Source organism: Coregonus lavaretus, assembly GCF_964263955.1.
Source record: "Coregonus lavaretus genome assembly, chromosome: 19".
NCBI lineage: Eukaryota > Metazoa > Chordata > Actinopteri > Salmoniformes > Salmonidae > Coregonus > Coregonus lavaretus.
The window spans coordinates 34010153-34034924 of NC_140006.1; the positions used below are offsets into that span (position 1 = coordinate 34010153).

The 24772-nt window shown below is 42.7% G+C and overlaps 1 pseudogene across 1 annotated transcript; it reads right to left on the bottom strand.

Moving 5' to 3' along the window:
* Window positions 1-17: 17 nt before the first annotated feature.
* Window positions 18-23581, bottom strand: LOC311147258 (acyl-coenzyme A thioesterase 11-like; annotated as a pseudogene). The gene is made up of 19 exons (XR_014615613.1): window positions 23088-23581; window positions 22732-22915; window positions 22406-22521; window positions 21790-22002; window positions 6477-6634; window positions 4996-5065; window positions 4717-4777; window positions 4480-4581; window positions 4168-4303; window positions 3865-4018; window positions 3357-3476; window positions 2853-2991; window positions 2684-2739; window positions 2504-2570; window positions 2020-2103; window positions 1706-1839; window positions 1318-1482; window positions 1051-1177; window positions 18-842 (listed from the first exon to the last, which is right to left on the bottom strand). The product of XR_014615613.1 is annotated as an acyl-coenzyme A thioesterase 11-like (transcript).
* Between the last annotated feature and the right edge of the window lie 1191 nt (window positions 23582-24772).

Below are 24772 nucleotides of genomic sequence, written 5' to 3' on the forward strand. Positions count from 1 at the left end.
AACAACTATTCAATTTAATTTTAAAATATTTATTGTAAAATTATTAGCAATTATTTTGTACAATCATCTTTGTAGTTTCGATTTTTTATATATATAACTTTTTTAATGCCCGTAGTTTAAGATATGATATTCTTATCGTATGTGTAACTTAGCTGAAACTTAGCTGAGCTCTTCTCAGTAAAAAACAACAACATCTAGTTAGTATTCTTTCTCTGAAAATCTCATATCATTTTCACAAGTTATAATTGGAGATGCAAAACGTTGTTAAAAACCATCAGTGCCCGAAAAAATGTTAAGTATAGTTTTTCATACTAATAATTCTTATATTTCACATATTTAGGGATGATCATGAGCATTGCTAACATCCCAAAAAACGTTCCAGGTACTGGATTGAGCCCTGTTTAATCCACTCAATTTTACTGTAGATACTCCAAAAATACTCTTTCATTAGCCTGGTCCCAGATTTGTTTTACCAACTCCTACGGTCATCGTCATTGTCAATGGCCATATGAGCTGGCAAGACAGCACAAACAGATCTATGAACAGGCTCCTTACATTACTCAGTCTAATAAAATAAGACTTGAATATCATCAGATCATCTAATGGCAGTCTGTTCAATCCATCGAGGGTGAGGGGGTCAGAGTGGTGAGGAGAGGGGGTTACAGTAGTGTACTTTTCAGTGTTGAGGAGGGTGGTTGGTCTTTGGGGGTAGGGTCGTCCCTGTTGTCTTGGAGGAAGGTGCTACAGGTGCAGAAGGTGCCGTAGAAGCTGGAGGAGAGCCCAGCGATGTCTGTGGAGATGTAGGGCAGGACCTCGGGAGACGCCTGGTTGAAGTAGGAGATCTAGGAGGGCCAAATACAGGATAGGAGTTGTCCTCATCATTAATGTTGCCATCTGTCATGTTCATTTTCCCAGGGGTAAGTCAAGGTACTACAAACACATTGGGCAAACAATTACATTTGCCAAGACCCCCTCCCCCCCTTTTGGTTTACAAACGAGTGCAGATACAGAACTTTTGAACTAAAAGTTACAGTTTGCACACTTTCTTACCTTGGATACAGTTTTGGAGACCTCCAGGATGCTGAAGCCGGCACACAGCACCTCCCCTCTGTTGTAGCCCTCTGTAGGAGGGTGAGTGGGTAGAGTGACCGAACGCAGAGCAATAACATAAGGGTCCCTGGAAGAACAATTTTTTTTATTTCTATCACAGTCTCTCCTCTATTTTTCTGTCTGTCCGTCTGTCTGTCTGTTTGTCTGTCTGAATGCCTGCCTGCTTGCCTGTCTGTCTGTCTGTCTGTCGGTCCATCTGCCACTCACCCGCTGTCACACGGCGGTCTCCTGGAGGCCAGGAGAATGAAGTCCTGGACCCTCCCTCCCTGATTGCCTGAAGGGCTGCTACTGACCCCACCCCGGCATATGGAGGGAGTAACCACGCGGTACAGAAAGTCATCATCGTCCACCCTATGAATCAGCTCACACCTCCTACACAGGGAAAGTAATGAAATCAGGAGAAGCCAGAGTGACACATGCTATACTGGAAATGTGCGGGAGGCTGCAGTGTATACTCTTGGGGCCTTATAAGTCACTTAAGAGAGGGTCCTGTGTTAGTGTGTCTGTCTGTCTGTGTGTGTGTGTGTGTGTGTGTGTGTGTGTGTGTGTGTGTGTGTGTGTGTGTGTGTGTGTGTGTGTGTGTACAGATACTCACTCATAGTTTGGGTCCCACTCCACTCTCTTGCTGAGGTCAGAGAGCAGCATGAAGGCCCTCTCAGCCGGGATGTCTGCCTCAAACTCAATCTTAAAACTCAACACCTGCTTCTGTTCCAGGGTGTACAGGCTCACCTGGGGGCCAGAGGGGCATTACATAAGCCATGATTAGAGCCCTGAATTTAACATGAGTCTAGTTAGGCACTGAGATCGAGAAAGACTCAGGGCCCCCATGGCCATAGCCTGTGTCCCACAGTGGCTCCCTATCCATTATGCCTTGTGGACAGCCTAAATAAAAGTCTCAATCCAGCTCACCTTGTTTTTCTCAGAGTTTAACACCCAGTTGTTTCTGGCGGCCAGCATTTTCAAAGCAGACACGTTGTTGTAGCTTAGGTACACCTGCAGCCATTCACAATACATTCAAAGAAAATTATTCTTCACATTTGACAGTCGTTCAGCTTCAAACACAGTAAGTACAATGTTTTCATTGGGAGAGTTAGACATGACATGGCACTTTAGCACTAACACTATCACCTTGCGATACATTTTATATTTGATTTCAAGGCCCAAGTGATTGGACAGCCCATAAAATCGGCCCATGCATGTATGACCTTTGGTCTTACTCGTGACTGAGATGTGCTTATCATTCTAGATCAATCTTGGATCTTAATCAGCATTTCAACTCTAACGTCTGTACTATTCTAAACTGTTTCAACTGCTACGTTGAGTGAGAACCAGAATGAGAACCAGAGGGTGTATTCAGGACTGTGTGACGTTAGGGTCTCTCGTCGTCCTTTACCTGGTTGCTGAGGTCCCACGGCACAGATAAGGGCACCTCGGTCTGCTTGCAGGATATGATGTACTTCCTGAATGGACACACAGAGATCTGTTACGATATTCTATTGTGTGCACCATATACTTTGCAGGCTACATTGCAGTCACGATTAAAGTTGCTCAGAGGAAGTATCCTTCTCTTCACCTGTCAAGTCGTATCTTATTTCTAGCGATGGCCTCCTGATACCGTCTCCTTCCCTCCTGTCAGTGAAAGAGGTTAAATAAGACAGGAGGACAATATTGTGAAATTATTACTGTTCATGAACTACTAATAAAAATCTAAATAAGAATGTATTCACTAATTTCACTCTGACCAGAGGTTCGGGTCGTATTTTTGGCAAAATGCAGGGCTTGCCATCCCTGTCGCAGACCTCAAAGGTCATGAAGGCGCTGTTGATGTGCCTCAGAGGCTCCTCCCCCTGATAGGCCTCCGCACACACGCCCACCTCCATGCTGTGACATCAATCAATCAATCAATCAATTTTATTTTATATAGCCCTTCGTACATCAGCTGATATCTCGAAGTGCTGTACAGAAACCCAGCCTAAAACCCCAAACAGCTAGTAATGCAGGTGTAGAAGCACAGGGACACAGCCAATCACGTGACCATCTCAGCTCAGCTCAACATTCCAATGGAAGTTAATGAGTGAAATTTGAACTTATTCAAGATTAATCAATCAATGACTCAGTAAATCAATCAATAATGTGAGCACAAGTTCTCCCGATCCTTATCACCATTGATTTGAAAGACTCAAATACAAAAAACTGTCAAACCAATTTATAGCTTTGCTTTATACAGTATATGATTTAAAGCTCACCTGTTCTTGAATGCGTTGTTTACGATGGCTTTGAGGACCAGCCGGTCGCCCACTTGTGAGGGACCCCTGAAATGGAACATGTCAATGCTCCGCAGGGTGGGGTGGGCGTTACACAGACGACTGTAGAGGAGGAGTGGAGAGCAGGAGGAAGAGGTGGAGGAGGGAGAGCAGGAGGAAGAGGAGGAGTGAGAAGAAGAGGAGGAGGAGGAATGAGAGAAGGAGAAGGAGGAGGAGGAGAGGGAGGAAGAGGAGGAGGAAGAAGAGGAGGAGGAGGCAGAGGAAGAAGTGGAGGAGGAGGAGGAATGAGCGAAGGAGGATGAAGAGGAAGATGATGAGGAGGAAGAGGAGGAGGAGGAGGAGGAGTGGATAACACAGAGGATCAAAAAGTAAGTGTCAGAAAATGTTACATTACTGTGTAATTACATTCTTATTACACTGTGCTTGTGTCATGTTTTCTGTTCATGTTTAACAGTGTGTGTGTGTGTGTGTATGTCCATGTGTGTGGTACCTAGCAGCGATAGTAGCCACGTTCTCCATCCAGGCCATGATCTGTCCTCCGAACGTGTTGACCTGGTGGTTGGCATGAGGCGGGAGAACCAGCTCTACACTCTCTACCCGTGTCCTCTCTGCTGGCACCGCCTTCTCAGCCTCCTGGACCTCCACTAACACACACACACATAAACACACAGGTTATTACAGCACCTGCCAGCATACACAAACTCAACATTACTTAGCATAAAGTGGCATGCACCATTACAGTTCCTATAGTGATGATATTCCTCTTGCAGAGGTCGCTGCCACAGCGACTGACCTTGTTGAAAGGCCCTGTTGGTGAGCAGATCCTTCATGATGTCAGCGTGGACCAGCCTCATCCTCCTCCTCTCAGCTGCTAGGCTGTGCTCAACCTGCTCCGCCTGGGTACGGGGGACCAATGGACGCAGCTGCACCTGTTGAGTGCACACACACACACACACACCAGGTTAATATAGTACCTGTAAGCATATGCACACACAGTCATCTCAATATTACTCAACATCAACACTTACACACCATCACACCATCTGTATAAAGGCATCCTTTCATTAATGCTCTTCCACACACTATGTCCCCAATCAAATCTCACCTTTCCTCCCGTAGTGCGCTGGGTGACAAACGTGGCAAACGCCCGACACACCCTCCAGTGGCTATCGCTGAACATGTCCTCACATTTCACCACGATGCCAACCTTGAGACAAAGCATTACACAGGATAAAAATCACAGGAATTAAACTATTGTCCAGTCGGAAATCCACCCGTTAGGATTTTGACTTATTTGGTATAGGTTTTATTAAGGTGTTAAAGGGTTTGAACGTGGCCTGACCTCCATGCTAGTGTTGAAAGCTCGGTTGACTTTGGCCTTGATGTTGACCACCTGTCCAACACTGAAGAAACACACACACATTTCCATTAGTGTATTATGTCTACCACACTAGGCATGGTAAAAAATAATGATAACTGAATCTAAGCTGTGGCTATAGTTCTTTACTGTATGTGTAAAGGTATACCACCAGGACTAAGGCCTCTTCCCAAAGACCACCAAGTCCAGAACGACTTCGATGACTTCCAATGAGGAAGGTGAATCAACACCACAGACACTTACCAAATAGTGTGTTCAAAGTGGATGTCATCGACCGAGGCGGTGACACAAGGACACCCAGCATGCCTTTCAGCTGTGGTGAGTAAGAACACAGTGACGTGTCACTTCCTGTCTAGAGGGTGTATGTATATAGCTACTTCAATTACCTCATACCCCTGCACATCGACTCAGTACTGGTACTCCCTGTATATATAGCCATGTTATTTTTACTCATGATTGTTATTCGTTATTCACTGTGTATTTATTCCTTGTTAATATTTTATTTTTTCTCCCCAATTTCGTGATATTACGATGTTGTCTCATCGCTGCAACTCCCTTACGGCCTCGGGAGAGGCGAAGGTCGAGCTATGAGTCCTCCGAAATATGACCTGCCAAACCGCTCTTCTTAACACCCGCTCGCTTAACCCGGAAGCCAGCCGCAGCAATGTGTCGGAGGAAACACTGTTCAACTGACGACCGAAGTCAGCCTGCAGGCACCCGGCCCACCACAAGGAGTCGCTAGAGCACGATGAGCCAAGTAAAGACCCCCGGCCAAACCCTCCCCTAACCCAGACGACGCTGGGCCAATTGTGTGCCGCCCTATAGGACTTCCGGTCACGGCCGGTTGTGACACAGCCTGGGATCAAACCCCAGGCTGTAGTGACGCCGCAACAGTGCGATGCAGTGCCTTAGACTGCTGCGCCACTCGGGAGGCCCCGTGTTACTATTTCTATTTAATATTAATATTTTGTATCTTTATATATCTTTAACTCTGCATTGTTGGAAAATAACCCGTAAGTAAGCATTTCACTGTTAGTCTACACCTGTTGTTTACGACGCATGTGACAAATACATTTTGATTTGTTGATTTAAAGTCAAATCACAATTTATTTAAAGTTAATTTAACAAAGTCACAACACATTTTACATAATAATAGATATATTACAGTTAATACTGTATGGACTACTGCTCAACATTACAACATACTTAGCCTTGTGTACCAAGCTTAGGTTCTAGTGAGTGTAAGAGTCATTTTCTCATGACAGCCATTTACGTCACAGCAACACATCAGTAGGAACAGTATGTTCTTTCAGTCCCTAAATGCTGTACATATTTGACTGGATATTTTCCCCCTAAACTGAGTAACAAAAGTTACAAGTCTACAAATAATATTTAATCTGTTATCATCAGCAGAGTCTATTACTCCAGAAGTTTAGGTGACAGTGACGTTGAAGTATTCAGATGTCCTAGGAACGTCTCAGCTCTTTTAATCTGTGAAGAAATGCTGGTCAGTGTCACAAAATATTACAGTGTTACATTGTGTTTATGTTTCATAGTGAGAAACTATGCCATCTTTGTCTATGCAAAGGCCTTACTGAGCATGATGTGGGTGTGTATGAGATATCGTTCAATCATCCAATCTATAATCCAAAACTGGACCAATAGGCCTATTCCCACAAGCTCTTTGTGAGCAAGAACACACACAAACACAGACAGACACAAACCTGAAAGACAGGCTGTAGAGTCCATCCATTTAAGCAGCTGACCCACGCTGAGCTCCTGGCGGTGGTTGGCATGGCAGGGCATCACTATCTGGCTCTTCTTCACCTCTGTAGGGTTCCTGTACACCTCCTCCCCCTCCTCCGCCAACTCATCTTGGGGTCTGCTCATTTTAGTATCACAGAGAGCTTATGTCTCCTCTCTAGGAAAGGTAATATAACGTTGGTCAATGAAAATGCATTTCATTTGAGTGACCAACAGTGACCAACATGTTATCCATGCACAATTAGGCTATAGCCTAATACATTTTTAAGAAGAATACAGAAACGCCTACCATTTAAAAATAAATGCATGGTTTATAATCCCTGGGTCTTCAAAGGGTTAAACAGACTGAGAGCAATAGCAAAGAAAACTCTGTGATAGTAGTGCTTGTCTGCCCCATGACATACCTGACCTCAAATATACACAGGAGATGTGACAGATTATTGCACAGTGACTGCAAAATCTTGTTCCGGTATAGGAGCTTCCCTAACCTAGCCAGCTAAATAGCAATGCTAGTTCATTCCATTTGACAGCTGCAAGTACCGTTGTATAAAGTTCAGCAGCATATTTTCATATAAAGACTATAAGTGTATAGCTAAGCTATCTGAGCTACCAGCATGAATGGGCATAGCTAAGTACCTCAACTCTACGATGATTCCATCTACGGAGTTGAGCGTAGACTAGAGTTTTTTAAATGAACCTCTGACTCCTTCGAGTCGCTATGCAGCCAATACTTGAATGAGTAGGTGTGTCCAAACTTTTGACTGGTAGTGTATATATACAGTGGGGAAAAAAAGTATTTAGTCAGCCACCAATTGTGCAAGTTCTCCCACTTAAAAATATGAGAGAGGCCTGTAATTTTCATCATAGGTACACGTCAACTATGACAGACAAAATGAGAAAAAAAAATCCAGAAAATCACATTGTAGGATTTTTAATGAATTTATTTGCAAATTATGGTGGAAAATAAGTATTTGGTCAATAACAAAAGTTTCTCAATATTTTGTTATATACCCTTTGTTGGCAATGACACAGGTCAAACGTTTTCTGTAAGTCTTCACAAGGTTTTCACACACTGTTGCTGGTATTTTGGCCCATTCCTCCATGCAGATCTCCTCTAGAGCAGTGATGTTTTGGGGCTGTCGCTGGGCAACACAGACCTTCAACTCCCTCCAAAGATTTTCTATGGGGTTGAGATCTGGAGACTGGCTAGGCCACTCCAGGACCTTGAAATGCTTCTTACGAAGCCACTCCTTCGTTGCCCGGGCGGTGTGTTTGGGATCATTGTCATGCTGAAAGACCCAGCCACGTTTCATCTTCAATGCCCTTGCTGATGGAAGGAGGTTTTCACTCAAAATCTCACAATACATGGCCCCATTAATTATTTCCTTCACACGGATCAGTCGTCCTGGTCCCTTTGCAGAAAAACAGCCCCAAAGCATGATGTTTCCACCCCCATGCTTCACAGTAGGTATGGTGTTCTTTGGATGCAACTCAGCATTCTTTGTCCTCCAAACACGACGAGTTGAGTTTTTACCAAAAAGTTATATTTTGGTTTCATCTGACCATATGACATTCTCCCAATCCTCTTCTGGATCATCCAAATGCACTCTAGCAAACTTCAGACGGGCCTGGACATGTACTGGCTTAAGCAGGGGGACACGTCTGGCACTGCAGGATTTGAATCCCTGGCGGCGTAGTGTGTTACTGATGGTAGGCTTTGTTACTTTGGTCCCAGCTCTCTGCAGGTCATTCACTAGGTCCCCCCGTGTGGTTCTGGGATTTTTGCTCACCGTTCTTGTGATCATTTTGACCCCACGGGGAGAGATCTTGCGTGGAGCCCCAGATCGAGGGAGATTATCTGTGGTCTTGTATGTCTTCCATTTCCTAATAATTGCTCCCACAGATGATTTATTCAAACCAAGCTGTTTACCTATTGCAGATTCAGTCTTCCCAGCCTGGTGCAGGTCTACAATTTTGTTTCTGGTGTCCTTTGACAGCTCTTTGGTCTTGGCCATAGTGGAGTTTGGAGTGTGACTGTTTGAGGTTGTGGACAGGTGTCTTTTATACTGATAACAAGTTCAAACAGGTGCCATTAATACAGGTAACGAGTGGAGGACAGAGGAGCCTCTTAAAGAAGAAGTTACAGGTCTGTGAGAGCCAGAAATCTTTCTTGTTTGTAGGTGACCAAATACTTATTTTCCACCATATTTTGCAAATAAATTCATTAAAAATCCTACAATGTGATTTTCTGGAGAGAAAAAAATTAAGTGGGAGAACTTGCACAATTGGTGGCTTACTAAATAATTTTTTCCCCCACTGTATGTGTATGATTTCAATCAGTTGTGTTGTGACAAGGTAGGGGGTATACAGAAGATACCCCTATTTGGTAAAAGACCAAGTCCATATTATGGCAAGAACAGCTCAAATAAGCAAAGAGAAACAACAGTCCATCATTACTTTAAGACATGAAGGTCAGTCAATACGGAACATTTCAAGAACTTTGAAAGTTTCTTCAAGTGCAGTCTCAAAAACCATCAAGCGCTATGATGAAACTGGCTCTCATGAGGACCGCCACAGGAATGGAAGACCCAGAGTTACCTCTGCTGCAGAGGATAAGTTAATTAGTTACCAGCCTCAGAAATCGCAGCCCAAATAAATACTTCACTGAGTTCAAGTCATAGACACATCTCAACATCAACTGTTCAGAGGGGACTGTGGGAATCAGGCCACCATGGTCGATTGCTGCAAAGAAACCACTACTAAAAGGCACCAATAAGAAGAGACCTGCTTGGGCCAAGAAACACCAGCAATGGACATTAGACCGGTGGAAATTTGTCCTTTGGTCTGGTGTCCAAATTTGAGATTTTTGGTTCCAACCGCCATATCTTTGTGAGACGCGGTGTGGGTGAACGGATGATCTCCGCATGTGTAGTTCCCACTGTAAAGCATGGAGGAGGAGGTGTTATGGTGTGAGGGTGCTTTGCTGCTGACACTGTGATTTATTTAGAATTCAAGGCACACTTAACCAGCATGGCTACCACAGCATTCTGCAGCGATACGCCATCCCATCTGGTTTGGGCTTAGTGGGACTATCATTTGTTTTGTCAACAGGACAATGACCCAACACACCTCCAGGATGTGTAAGGGCTATTTTACCAAGAAGGAGAGTGATGGAGTGCTGCATCAGATGACCTGGCCTCCACAATCCCCCGACCTCAACCCAATTGAGAGGGTTTGGGATGAGTCGGACGGCTGAGTGAAGGAAAAGCAGCCAACAAGTGCTCAGCATATGTGGGAACTCCTTCAAGACTGTTGGAAAAGCATTCCAGATGAAGCTGGTTGAGAGAATTCCAAGAGTGTGCAAAGCTGTCATCAAGGCAAAGGGTGGCTATTTGAAGAATCTCAAATATAAAATATATTTTTGGGTTACTACATGATTCTGTGTGTTATTTCATAGTTTTGATGTTTCACTATTATTCTACAATGTAGAAAATAGTAAAAATAAAGAAAAACCCTTGAATGAGTAGGTGTGTCCAAACTTTTGACTGGTACTGTATATATATATATATATATATATATATATACATATATATATACACTACCGTTCAAAAGTTTGGGGTCACTTAGAAATTCCCTTGTTTTCGAAAGAAAAGCAATTTATTTTTTGTCTATTAAAATAACATCAAATTGATCCTGTAGCTCAGTTGGTAGAGCATGGCGCTTGCAACGCCAGGGTTGTGGGTTCCATTCCCACGGGGGGCCAGTATGAAAAATGTATGCACTCACTAACTGTAAGTCGCTCTGGATAAGAGCGTCTGCTAAATGACAAAAATGTAAATGTAAAATGTAAAATGTTGATCAGAAATACAGTGTAGACATTGTTAATGTTGTAAACGGCTGATTTTTAATGGAATATCTACATACAGTGGGGAGAACAAGTATTTAATACACTGCCGATTTTGCAGGTTTTCCTACTTACAAAGCATGTAGAGGTCTGTAATTTTTATCATAGGTACACTTCAACTGTGAGAGACGGAATCTAAAACAAAAATCCAGAAAATCACATTGTATGATTTTTAAGTAATTCATTTGCATTTTGTTGCATGACATAAGTATTTGATCACCTACCAACCAGTAAGCATTCCGGCTCTCACAGACCTGTTAGTTTTTCTTTAAGAAGCCCTCCTGTTCTCCACTCATTACCTGTATTAACTGCACCTGTTTGAACTTGTTACCTGTATAAAAGATACCTGTCCACACACTCAATCAAACAGACTCCAACCTCTCCACAATGGCCAAGACCAGAGAGCTGTGTAAGGACATCAGAGATAAAATTGTAGACCTGCACAAGGCTGGGATGGGCTACAGGACAATAGGCAAGCAGCTTGGTGAGAAGGCAACAACTGTTGGCGCAATTATTAGAAAATGGAAGAAGTTCAAGATGACGGTCAATCACCCTCGGTCTGGGGCTCCATGCAAGATCTCACCTCGTGGTGCATCAATGATCATGAGGAAGGTGAGGGATCAGCCCAGAACTACACGGCAGGACCTGGTCAATGACCTGAAGAGAGCTGGGACCACAGTCTCAAAGAAAACCATTAGTAACACACTATGCCGTCATGGATTAAAATCCTGCAGCGCACGCAAGGTCCCCCTGCTCAAGCCAGTGCATGTCCAGGCCCGTCTGAAGTTTACCAATGACCATCTGGATGATCCAGAGGAGGAATGGGAGAAGGTCATGTGGTCTGATGAGACAAAAATATAGCTTTTTGGTCTAAACTCCACTCACCGTGTTTGGAGGAAGAAGAAGGATGAGTACAACCCCAAGAACACCATCCCAACCGTGAAGCATGGAGGTGGAAACATCATTCTTTGGGGATGCTTTTCTGCAAAGGGGACAGGACGACTGCACCATATTGAGGGGAGGATGGATGGGGCCATGTATCGCGTGATCTTGGCCAACAACCTCCTTCCCTCAGTAAGAGCATTGAAGTTGGGTCGTGGCTGGGTCTTCCAGCATGACAACGACCCGAAACACACAGCCAGGGCAACTAAGGAGTGGCTCCGTAAGAAGCATCTCAAGGTCCTGGAGTGGCCTAGCCAGTCTCCAGACCTGAACCCAATAGAAAATCTTTGGAGGGAGCTGAAAGTCCGTATTGCCCAGCGACAGCCCCGAAACCTGAAGGATCTGGAGAAGGTCTGTATGGAGGAGTGGGCCAAAATCCCTGCTGCAGTGTGTGCAAACCTGGTCAAGACCTACAGGAAACGTATGATGTCTGTAATTGCAAACAAAGGTTTCTGTACCAAATATTAAGTTCTGCTTTTCTGATGTATCAAATACTTATGTCATGCAATAAAATGCAAATTAATTACTTAACAATCATACAATGTGATTTTCTGGATTTTTGATAAAAATTACAGACCTCTACATGCTTTGTAAGTAGGAAAACCTGCAAAATCGGCAGTGTATCAAATACTTGTTCTCCCCACTGTAGGCGTACAGAGGCCCATTATCAGCAACCATCAGTCCTGTGTTCCAATGGCACGTAGTGTTTGCTAATCCAAGTTTATCATTTTAAAAGGCTAATTGATCATTAGAAAACCCTTTTGCAATTATGTTAGCACAGCTGAAAACTGTTGTGCTGATTAAAGAAGCAATAAAACTGGCCTTCTTGAGACTAGTTGAGTATCTGGAGCATCAGCGATTGTGGGTTCAATTACAAGCAACAGTGAAGAGGCGACTCCGATATGCTGACCTTCTAGGCAGAGTTGCAAAGAAAAAGTCAAGTGTCTGTGTTCTTTTGCCCATCTTAATCTTTTCTTTTTATTGGCCAGTCTGAGAATTGGCTTTTTCTTTGCAACTCTGCCTAGGTCAGCATCCCGGAGTTGCCTCTTTACTGTTGACGTTGAGACTGGTGTTTTGCGGGTACTATTTAATGAAGCTGCCAGTCGAGGACCTGTGAGGCGTCTGTTTCACAAACTAGACACTCTAATGTATTTGTCCGCTTGCTCAGTTGTGCACCGGGGCCTCCCACTCCTCTTTCTATTCTGGTTAGAGCCAGTTTGCGCTGTTCTGTGAAGGGAGTAGTACACAGCGTTGTACAAGATCTTCAGTTTCTTGGCAATTTCTCGCATGGAATAGCCTTCATTTCTCAGAACAAGAATAGACTGATGAGTTTCAGAAGAAAGTTATTTGTTTCTGGCCATTTTGAGCCTGTAATCGAACCCACAATTGCTGATGCTCCAGATACTCAACTAGTCTCAAGAAGGCCAGTTTTATTGCTTCTTTAATCAAAACAACAGTTTTCAGCTGTGCTAACATAATTGCAAAAGCGTTTTCTAATGATCAATTAGCTTTTTAAAATGATAAACTTGGATTAGCAAACACAACATGCCATTGGAACACAGGACTGGTGGTTGCTGATTATGGGCCTCTGTACGCCTATGTAGATATTCCATAAAAAATCAGCCGTTTCCAGCTACAATAGCCATTTACAACATTAACAATGTCTACACTGTATTTCTGAACAATTTGATGTTATTTTAATGGACAAAAAAATTGCTTTTCGAAAATAAGGACATTTCTAAGTGACCCCAAACGTTTGAACGGTAGTATATACAGTGGGGAAAAAAAGTATTTAGTCAGCCACCAATTGTGCAAGTTCTCCCACTTAAAATGATGAGAGAGGCCTGTCATTTTCATCATAGGTACACGTCAACTATGACAGACAAATTGAGGGAAAAAAATCCAGAAAATCACATTGTAGGATTTTTAATGAATTTATTTGCAAATTATGGTGGAAAATAAGTATTTGGTCACCTACAAACAAGAAAGATTTCTGGCTCTCACAGACCTGTAACTTCTGCTTTAAGAGGCTCCTCTGTCCTCCACTCGTTACCTGTATTAATGGCACCTGTTTGAACTTGTTATCAGTATAAAAGACACCTGTCCACAACCTCAAACAGTCACACTCCAAACTCCACTATGGCCAAGACCAAAGAGCTGTCAAAGGACACCAGAAACAAAATTGTAGACCTGCACCAGGCTGGGAAGACTGAATCTGCAATAGGTAAGCAGCTTGGTTTGAAGAAATCAACTGTGGGAGCAATTATTAGGAAATTGAAGACATACAAGTCCACTGATAATCTCCCTCGATCTGGGGCTCCATGCAAGATCTCACCCCGTGGGGTCAAAATGATCACAAGAACGGTGAGCAAAAATCCCAGAACCACACGGGGGGACCTAGTGAATGACCTGCAGAGAGCTGGGACCAAAGTAACAAAGCCTACCATCAGTAACACACTACGCCGCCAGGGACTCAAATCCTGCAGTGCCAGACGTGTCCCCCTGCTTAAGCCAGTACATGTCCAGGCCCGTCTGAAGTTTGCTAGAGTGCATTTGGATGATCCAGAAGAGGATTGGGAGAATGTCATATGGTCAGATGAAACCAAAATATAACTTTTTGGTAAAAACTCAACTCGTCGTGTTTGGAGGACAAAGAATGCTGAGTTGCATCCAAAGAACACCATACCTACTGTGAAGCATGGGGGTGGAAACATCATGCTTTGGGGCTGTTTTTCTGCAAAGGGACCAGGACGACTGATCCGTGTAAAGGAAAGAATGAATGGGGCCATGTATCGTGAGATTTTGAGTGAAAACCTCCTTCCATCAGCAAGGGCATTGAAGATGAAACGTGTCTGGGTCTTTCAGCATGACAATGATCCCAAACACACCGCCCCGGCAACGAAGGAGTGGCTTCGTAAGAAGCATTTCAAGGTCCTGGAGTGGCCTAGCCAGTCTCCAGATCTCAACCCCATAGAAAATCTTTGGAGGGAGTTGAAAGTCCGTGTTGCCCAGCGACAGCCCCAAAACATCACTGATCTAGAGGAGATCTGCATGGAGGAATGGGCCAAAATACCAGCAACAGTGTGTGAAAACCTTGTAAAGACTTACAGAAAACGTTTGACCTGTGTCATTGCCAACAAAGGGTATATAACAAAGTATTGAGAAACTTTTGTTATTGACCAAATACTTATTTTCCACCATAATTTGCAAATACATTCATTAAAAATCCTACAATGTGATTTTCTGGAGAAAAAAAATCTCATTTTGTCTGTCATAGTTGACGTGTACCTATGATGAAAATTACAGGCCTCTCTCATCTTTTTAAGTGGGAGAACTTGCACAATTGGTGGCTGACTAAATACTTTTTCCCCCCACTGTATATATATATACATATATATATATATATATATACACACACACTACAGGTCAAAAGTTTTAGAACACCTACTCATTCAAGGGTTTTTCTTTATTTTTACTATTTTCTACATTGTAGAATAATGTGTAATGATAATGCTATTTAATCAGCTTCTTGATATGCCACACCTGTCAGGTGGATGGATTCTCTTGGGAAAGGAAAAATGTTCACTAACAGGGATGTAAACACATTTTAGAGAAATAAGCTTTTTGTGTACATGGAAAGTTTCTGGGATCTTTTATTTCAGCTCATGAAACATGGGACCAACACTTTACATGTTGCTTTTATATTTTTGTTCATTATATTTAATGGCTTATATTTTTCATAAATTGATTTATAGCACCCGGGGACATGGCAAAAACGCCTACATCCACTAAAAACAAAATGCATAAAATTCACTTTGACAATCCTTATCTTTGCCTTTTTATGGTAAAAGACTCCTAACTTGATATTTAAAGCCCTTTGGAATCCACATCTTTCACTAAATAAGAGGTGATATTTCCTGGGGACATTAAAGGCACAGGATGGTAGGAATGACCCAGGCACCTAGCTAATGTTAGCCACAACAAGTTGGAATTCGTAACATATAATACGAAATGGATGATGGACATCCACAAATTAATACATACCATGCCAAACGTAACATATCAACATATCAATAAAATTGCAACAGAGCAACGAGGACACAAAGAACAGAATGGTTCTTTTGTCGATGCACTTACCTCAAGTTATAACACGCACAGGAATATCGCATTGGGCTTTTCAGCTTGTGCACTCTGACCATATACAGTGTTGACTATCTCATGCTTGTTTCAGCTTGCTTTGCAGCGTGGCATAGGACATGGTGCAGCATGAAATGGCTACTGCTGCCAACACCACCTCCCACCCAAACCACATTTTAAGGTGGAATGGATAATTTCACCAACACATTTCATTGTAGTTTGAGGACGACATACAGTCCACCTTAATTGTGTGACATCTGTATCCATTCAATAAGTTCTGAAAACAAATAAAGTATCTTAAATGAATGTGTTTATCATAATGACATACATAGCTACATTTTCACAATGCTTTTTATTTATTTTCTTAAACAATAAGAGATATATGGTTCACAATCCACTTCTACAGATGTAATTCAAACCCACAGCAGTCCGAGCCGAGGGTAGAGATGAAACTTTTGACTCTGATGAGCTATAGTATCTAGGGTCTCTTTAATTTCAGATATTACAGTAATGACAGTAGAAATAATAAGGTTATGAATGGTGGAACATTGTTGTTTTGGTGCCGTTTTATGTAGCTAGTTCACACAGCTCCATGCAGATAGAGCGACAGGAACTTCTGGAAGGTTTCAGGCTTGTACCCAGATAGACCTGGAGGTATCTGAGGGGGCAAAGCAGAGAGAACAAAACCTGGTCATATTGATGTTTCAAATACCATTTGTATAAAATCTAAGCTACTAAGTCAAATGGATTCACTGTTACTATCCATTTCTGTTTATAACAGATGTGGGACCCTATACGGGTGTACAGTGTATTTTATAACTGTTAGATTATATCACTTTTGAAAAAGAGAAATAAACAAAGTAGTTCTTACCTGCACCACCCTCTTCTTGATGAGGGGGCGGACCTTGGCGAAGTCGTACAGCAGCTGGTCATCCTCCACCCACACCTGGTTCTTGACCCCCTCGTCAGCCTGCAGGTCTGTGGTGTTGAGCTGGAACACCACATACTGGAACATCCGGCCGTTGGTGGCCACCGACTGGACCACGATGGGCTTTTCCAGCACCCCAGGCTTAGTCTGAAGGGAGGGGGAGCGAGGTAACAGACAAATAGTGCTGAGCTATTAGTGCTTTTTAAGGTGTTTCGGTTCGATTACCAAAAAATGATCACGGTTTTCCATTATATATATATATATATATATACAGTGGGGAGAACAAGTATTTGATACACTGCCGATTTTGCAGGTTTTCCTACTTACAAAGCATGTAGAGGTCTGTCATTTTTATCATAGGTACACTTCAACTGTGAGAGACGGAATCTAAAACAAAAATCCAGAAAATCACATTGTATGATTTTTAAGTAATTAATTTGCATTTTATTGCATGACATAAGTATTTGATCACCTACCAACCAGTAAGAATTCCGGCTCTCACAGACCTGTTAGTTTTTCTTTAAGAAGCCCTCCTGTTCTCCACTCATTACCTGTGTTAACTGCACCTGTCCACACACTCAATCAAACAGACTCCAACCTCTCCACAATGGCCAAGACCAGAGAGCTGTGTAAGGACATCAGGGATAAAATTGTAGACCTGCACAAGGCTGGGATGGGCTACAGGACAATAGGCAAGCAGCTTGGTGAGAAGGCAACAACTGTTGGCGCAATTATTAGAAAATGGAAGAAGTTCAAGATGACGGTCAATCACCCTCGGTCTGGGGCTCCATGCAAGATCTCACCTCGTGGGGCATCAATGATCATGAGGAAGGTGAGGGATCAGCCCAGAACTACACGGCAGGACCTGGTCAATGACCTGAAGAGAGCTGGGACCACAGTCTCAAAGAAAAGCATTAGTAACACACTACGCCGTAATGGATTAAAATCCTGCAGCGCACGCAAGGTCCCCCTGCTCAAGCCAGCGCATGTCCAGGCCCGTCTGAAGTTTGCCAATGACCATCTGGATGATCCAGAGGAGGAATGGGAGAAGGTCATGTGGTCTGATGAGACAAAAATATAGTTTTTTGGTCTAAACTCGCCGTGTTTAGAGGAAGAAGAAGGATGAGTACAACCCCAAGAACACCATCCCAACCGTGAAGCATGGAGGTGGAAACATCATTCTTTGGGGATGCTTTTCTGCAAAGGGTACAGGACGACTGCACCGTATTCAGGGGAGGATGGATGGGGCCATATATCACGAGATCTTGGGCAACAACCTCCTTCCCTCAGTAAGAGCATTGAAGATGGGTCGTGGCTGGGTCTTCCAGCATGACAACGACCTGAAACACACAGCCAGGGCAACTAAGGAGTGGCTCCGTAAGAAGCATCTCAAGGTCCTGGAGTGGTCTAGCCAGTCTCCAGACCTGAACCCAATAGAAAATATTTGGAGGGAGCTGAAAGTCCGTATTGCCCAGCGACAGCCCCGAAACCTGAAGGATCTGGAGAAGGTCTGTATGGAGGAGTGGGCAAAAATCCCTGCTGCAGTGTGTGCAAACCTGGTCAAGACCTACAGGAAACGTTTGATCTCTGTAATTGCAAACAAAGGTTTCTGTACCAAATATTAAGTTCTGCTTTTCTGATGTATCAAATACTTATGTCATGCAATAAAATGCAAATTAATTACTTAAAAATCATACAATGTGATTTTCTGGATTTTTGTTTTACATTCCGTCTCTCACAGTTGAAGTGTACCTATGATAAAAATTACAGACCTCTACATGCTTTGTAAGTAGGAAAACCTGCAAAATCGGCAGTGTATCAAATACTTGTTCTCCCCACTGTATATATTATTTAATTAATGCACTATGCATTATGTGGGATGAATGCTGTAACACAGAATAAAACAATTAATAAAATTGCCATGATGGTAGTGACTGCCCATTACTGCTTATCACTTAACCATAATTTATTCACATTACTTTAATAAAATATTTCATTTGTTCTGTATATTACATTTGTTTTATTTTATGACTTTATTATTTCATTCCAAGTCATCATCTCTATAGAGCTGCTGCCTATGCTGTCTGACAAATACAGTGGGGGAAAAAAGTATTTAGTCAGCCACCAATTGTGCAAGTTCTCCCACTTAAAAAGATGAGAGAGGCCTGTCATTTTCATCATAGGTACACATCAACTATGACAGACAAATTGAGGGAAAAAAATCAAGAAAATCACATTGTAGGATTTTTAATGAATTTATTTGCAAATTATGGTGGAAAATAAGTATTTGGTCACCTACAAACAAGCAAGATTTCTGGCTCTCACAGACCTGTAACTTTTTCTTTAAGAGGCTCCTCTGTCCTCCACTCGTTACCTGTATTAATGGCACCTGTTTGAACTTATTATCAGTATAAAAGACACCTGTCCACAACCTCAAACAGTCACACTCCAAACTCCACTATGGCCAAGACCAAAGAGCTGTCAAAGGACACCAGAAACAATAATAATAATAATAATATGCCATTTAGCAGACGCTTTTATCCAAAGCGACTTACAGTCATGCGTGCATAAATTTTTGTGTATGGGTGGTCCCGGGGATCAAACCCACTACCCTGGCGTTACAAGCGCTGTGCTCTACCAGCTGAGCTACAGAAGACCACTAACGTGTAGATCTGCACCAGGCTGGGAAGACTGAATCTGCAATAGGTAAGCAGCTTGGTTTGAAGAAATCAACTGTGGGAGCAATTATTAGGAAATGGAAGACATACAAGACCACTGATAATCTCCCTCGATCTGGGGCTCCACGCAAGATCTCACCCCGTGGGGTCAAAATGATCACAAGAACGGTGAGCAAAAATCCCAAAACCACACGGGGGGACCTAGTGAATGACCTGCAGAGAGCTGGGACCAAAGTAACAAAGCCTACCATCAGTAACACACTACGCCGCCAGGGACTCAAATCCTGCAGTGCCAGATGTGTCCCTCTGCTTAAGCCAGTACATGTCCAGGCCCGTCTGAAGTTTGCTAGAGTGCATTTGGATGATCCAGAAGAGGATTGGGAGAATGTCATATGGTCAGATGAAACCAAAATAGAACTTTTTGGTAAAAACTAAACTCGTCGTGTTTGGAGGACAAAGAATGCTGAGTTGCATCCAAAGAACACCATACCTACTGTGAAGCATGGGGGTGGAAACATCATGCTTTGGGGCTGTTTTTCTGCAAAGGGACCAGGGCGACTGATCCGTGTAAAGGAAAGAATGAATGGGGCCATGTATCGTGAGATTTTGAGTGAAAACCTCCTTCCATCAGCAAGGGCATTGAAGATGAAACGTGTCTGGGTCTTTCAGCATGACAATGATCCCAAACACACCGCCCGGGCAACGAAGGAGTGGCTTCGTAAGAAACATTTAAAGGTCCTGGAGTGGCCTAGCCAGTCTCCAGATCTCAACCCCATAGAAAATCTTTGGAGGGAGTTGAAAGTCCGTGTTGCCCAGCGACAGCCCCAAAACATCACTCCTCTAGAGGAGATCTGCATGGAGGAATGGGCCAAAATACCAGCAACAGTGTGTGAAAACCTTGTGAAGACTTACAGAAAACATTTTACCTGTGTCATTGCCAACAAAGAGTATATAACAAAGTATTGAGAAACTTTTGTTATTGACCAAATACTTATTTTCCACCATAATTTGCAAATAAATTCATTAAAAATCCTACAATGTGATTTCCTGGATTTCTTTTTCTCATTTTGTCTGTCATAGTTGACGTGTACCTATGATGAAAATTACAGGCCTCTCATCTTTTTAAGTGGGAGAACTTGCACAATTGGTGGCTGACTAAATACTTCTTTTCCCCACTGTATCACCATTTTGTAGTTCTTCAAAGTAGATAAGGCATACTTATATGAGTCCTGAATACCAACTATCAATCATTTCGATTATTTATTTTCAGGTAGATACCTCGCGAAGCAACAGCTGCTCTCTATATCACTTCACGATCATGCATTCTTCGGTCTCTTCTGTAGCAGGCGTAAAATAAACAGACCGGACAAGTAGATGCTTCATGGATTATGGTCATTGTAGTTAAACTATGTAGAATATTGGCCTGTTGGAAACTACAACTCTACTACATTGCACAGTTAATCTCTAGAGAAACTGTGCAATGTGTGCAATGAGCTCACAGAAAAAAAACGAACAAAATGGAATTCAAATCCGAAAAAATCACAGATATTTCGGTTAATCGCTCAAGACTACAGACACGTGACCCACATCCACAATCAGTGGAGGGGAAAAAAATCGGTGGAGGGTGTTTTCATTGTTGCAGCTTAATTTCAATGAAAGTCACGTTTGCAATCATATTGTGTGGAACAATGCACGGGAACTCTGTCAGGGTGGAATAGTCCATTATTATGAACCAGTCCGTGGGTGATTAATGGCATTTGTTTCTACCATTATGAACCAGTCCGTGGGTGATTAATGGCACTTGTTTCTACTATTATAAGAAAAACTAGAATTTATATTTTATTAATTATTATTCAGCTGTATGGATTCACATACTTTTTTTTGGCCTTTTTTGTCAACAATGTGGCTGGCCTCATTAACCTGGGCACAGTGCCCAGGCAAAACCTCCATCCCTCCCCATTTCCTTCGCAACTTTAAAGATTTGCGCAGATTTTGCTGCTGCTGAACCAACCTGCTGAAGCAAGACAGAAATGAGAGCGATGAGCTGAGAAGCTCACGACAGCGGGTCGTTTGTCGGGTTGGGAGGCCTCGAGCGGAGCATTGGGGGGGGGCAGAGAAATATATTTTTTTAATGATTACTAGTATTCTTCTTTTTTATTACGCCCAGCTCAGGAGGCCCCTTGATGATGTGAGGCCTGAGGTAATTTCCCCTTCTGCCTAATTGTAAGTCTGCCACTGTTAGCAACCTTCAGTGCATCATGCCAAGCAGACATCCTGATCAAATCTCTATCCCATTCAATCACTTTTTATAACTTCTGTTTACTTTGTGGGTAGGGATACAAATGTGTAACTACTACCCCTGTGTAAAAAGTATTGGACATTACACCATTATGTAATTAATTTATGTTTAAGGTTACAAACAGCCTTTACCCCGTGGAGTGTTTGAGCACGAGCCAGGGCGTTCCCGAAGGCGAACATGATCATCTTGGCACGGAGCTGCTCAGGGAGGAGAGTAACAGGGGTGTCTCCTGCCTCCAGGAGGAAGAGGGTGTGGGCATGAGGGTAAGGGTAGTCCTCCTTGAAGCCTGAAGGAACAGAGGTTTTATTGTGAGTTCATTCCTGACCTGATTTCAACATTTCCATTGTTCTACATACAAATTGTATGAATCTGTAGGTGTATTGACTGGTTGATTGCCAGACAGTAGTATTACCTGTATGGTTCAGCTCCTCGTAGACCTGAACACTCTGCAGGTCGATGGTGGGAGAGATTGGGTAGAACGTCTCCAGGACGTGGTCGGCCGTGCTCTGAACCTCCTCTTTCCCAGCAAGCACTGGGAGAGGGGCCATGCTGTTGAGCAGCAACCCATTCTGCCCTCGCACCTGGAACAAGTCTTCACCTGGAGGACAGGTGACCAGGAAGAGGTGAGATAAAACAGCTAAGCTATTGGTCAATGGTGCGTAGTAGTAGCCTATGTACTGTGGCTATCTTGTCTATCTCATAGATATTAAATAATGGGCCCTGGACATGTTACCTACTAGTGGGGCATAGGGGTTTATTTTGGACTGGGTACAACTTGATGAGGAGATGGGCAATAGTGTTATTTCAGTAACACTAAAACAACAAATACATTCAAAGTCCAGTATAATACCGTATTTACCACTATTGCATAATGCTATTGTATGAGGTCAGGGGTCACGGGCCTACCTCTGCTCCAACAAATACATTCAAAGTCCAGTATAATACCGTATTTACCACTATTGCATAATGCTATTGTATGAGGTCAGGGGTCACAGGCCTACCTCTGCTCCATGTGGCAGCCAGACTGTATTTCTCCGCCATGATCCTCCTGCCAAGCCCAGGATGACTAACCTGTAGGCTCCCACACAGGTGGATCAGGCTCCTCAGCAAAGCCACGCTAGAGAGACAAAGGACAGAAGAGAGACGCCACATGTCAGCACAGTGGATTTGAATGTTCAGAGACTCAAGCCGACCCAGCCATGTATTTTGTGCTTCTGATGTGAATGAAAACCTGTGACACCAGACAAAGACAATTATGGGTCATGGACTAGTCCGTTTGCGTTCATCTGTAGACTGTATGGCTTGTGAGTAGTGGTCGACTACTCACCAGAACTTTTCTCTGGGCGGTCGTTCCTCTGTGGTGTCCCAGAAGCGAGCATGCCTGATGGCATTCTGAACTCGCTCATCCTGGTTTTCAATCTGATTGGCTGCATTCTCAGACAATGACAGAACCTTGTCAGGAAGTCCCTTTGTCAGCTTGGATTTAGTGAGCCACAGTGCTTGCCTGACACCTGTAACACAGGAATAAGTATTAAAGAGAATACACACAGTTGATTAATTCGATGTATTTTATTGATTTCTATATTTTGGCCTCCGATTGACAATTAGTGGCATATCTTTCATTTGTCTAATACAGGATCAATAATAGGAGCCAGCAGTTTATATAACTTTAATATAAAATACCTTCAAGTGCGTTTGTCCTTTGGTTAAATATGAAGCAAGGCTTCTCTTTATGGAGTGGCATCTCTTCCTCTTTCGGCGCATAGTAATGAGAGGGGTCGTTCCAGTCTCGCACCCAGGTAGGGAAAGAGGGCTTTGCCAACCCAGGGACATAGTGCATTCTATCGCCATAGGTAATGCGCTCGAGTCCGGGTATGTCCACCTTGACTCTCGGCTTTTTTCTCGGCGGTACCTTCGCACATAAGCTGCAGGTGACATTGAAATATCGATACCCGTGGACACTGCTCCCTCCATGCGTCGAGCTGATTCTTATTTCTTTCAAAAGCGTCGTTTGCGCAAGCAAAGGAGCTGCGGCCTTAAAACGTTGTGCAGTTTCTTTAAACATTTTGCTAAGTATTATTTATCTTTAAAAGTAATGACAGTAATAATTATCTACAGCATCTTCTCGTTACACGTATCACTGTAGGGCGCCGCCATCTTTTTCACCCGTACTGAGGTTCAAAGCAGTTGGTAAACGACCAGTGTGGTACACTACCGCCTCCATCAGGATGGGAGTGGAACCCACATGCAAAATGGGCCTTGTCCAAAAATAAAAGCGTTCTTTTTACTCCTTTCCCAATACTTGGTGGAAGGAAACATGCATTTTGAGAGGTGAGAAATGCTGTACAATTAGTTTATCTGTTCAATCATATCATATATGTGAATACATTGATGAGAAGTATGGCCTTTTAATATTTTTGGATGGAAATAGAGAACATCATTTGATCTAAGTCTGATGGCAATGTACTGTCAGCATTTTCAGATTTGATCAATGTAATTCCAGTCAATCATAATATTTGTGTCCAAACTGAATCAATGATATACTGTTCCTATCAGATAATGTCGTTAACCCATCAAATACTATTCCCCCATAATATGGTACATTATTGGAGACATAAGATAATACATTTCAAAACAGACACCTAAAAAAATAAACATAGTTCAATTAGTTGCATACATTTCAAAATGTAATTTAATGAAACAATGAAATAAAATGGAAAGAATACAGAGGGAATGTTATAGATTTTTTTCTATTATTAACCCAAACCCTGGTAACCAAAGCAGGCAAGCTGAGATATTCCCAAAGTGGCAATTCCAAACCATAAAGGTGAACACCAAATTCAGAATGATCAGAAACAATTTCCAAAATGCTCAATAAAAACAGTTGCTCATTTTCTAATGGACAGCAAAATGTTACTTTTTTTGTTAAGCAATTCCTGATATGTGATATAGAAAGCATTGTTGAGCTTTTGGCAGTTATAGCAAGCCATGTGTTCGCCGCACAAAACTATTGGCAACCATAAGCAAACATTTGTGGTGAACACAAATACATTTGAATAAAAAAAATGAAAGTGTTATTGTCATATACCCCGGATAGGTGCAGTGAAATGTGTTGATTTACAGGGGCAGCCATAATAGTATGGCGCCCCTGGAGCAAATTAGGGTAAAGTGTCTTGCTCAAAGGCACGTCGACAGATTTTTCACCTTGTCTGATCGGGTATTCGAACCAGCGACCTTTCGGTTACTGGCACAATGTGCGACAATATATAGGCGCAACAATTCCCTATACAATGAGGGGAAAAAGTATTTGATCCCCTGCTGATTTTGTACGTTTGCCCACTGACAAAGAAATGATCAGTCTATAATTT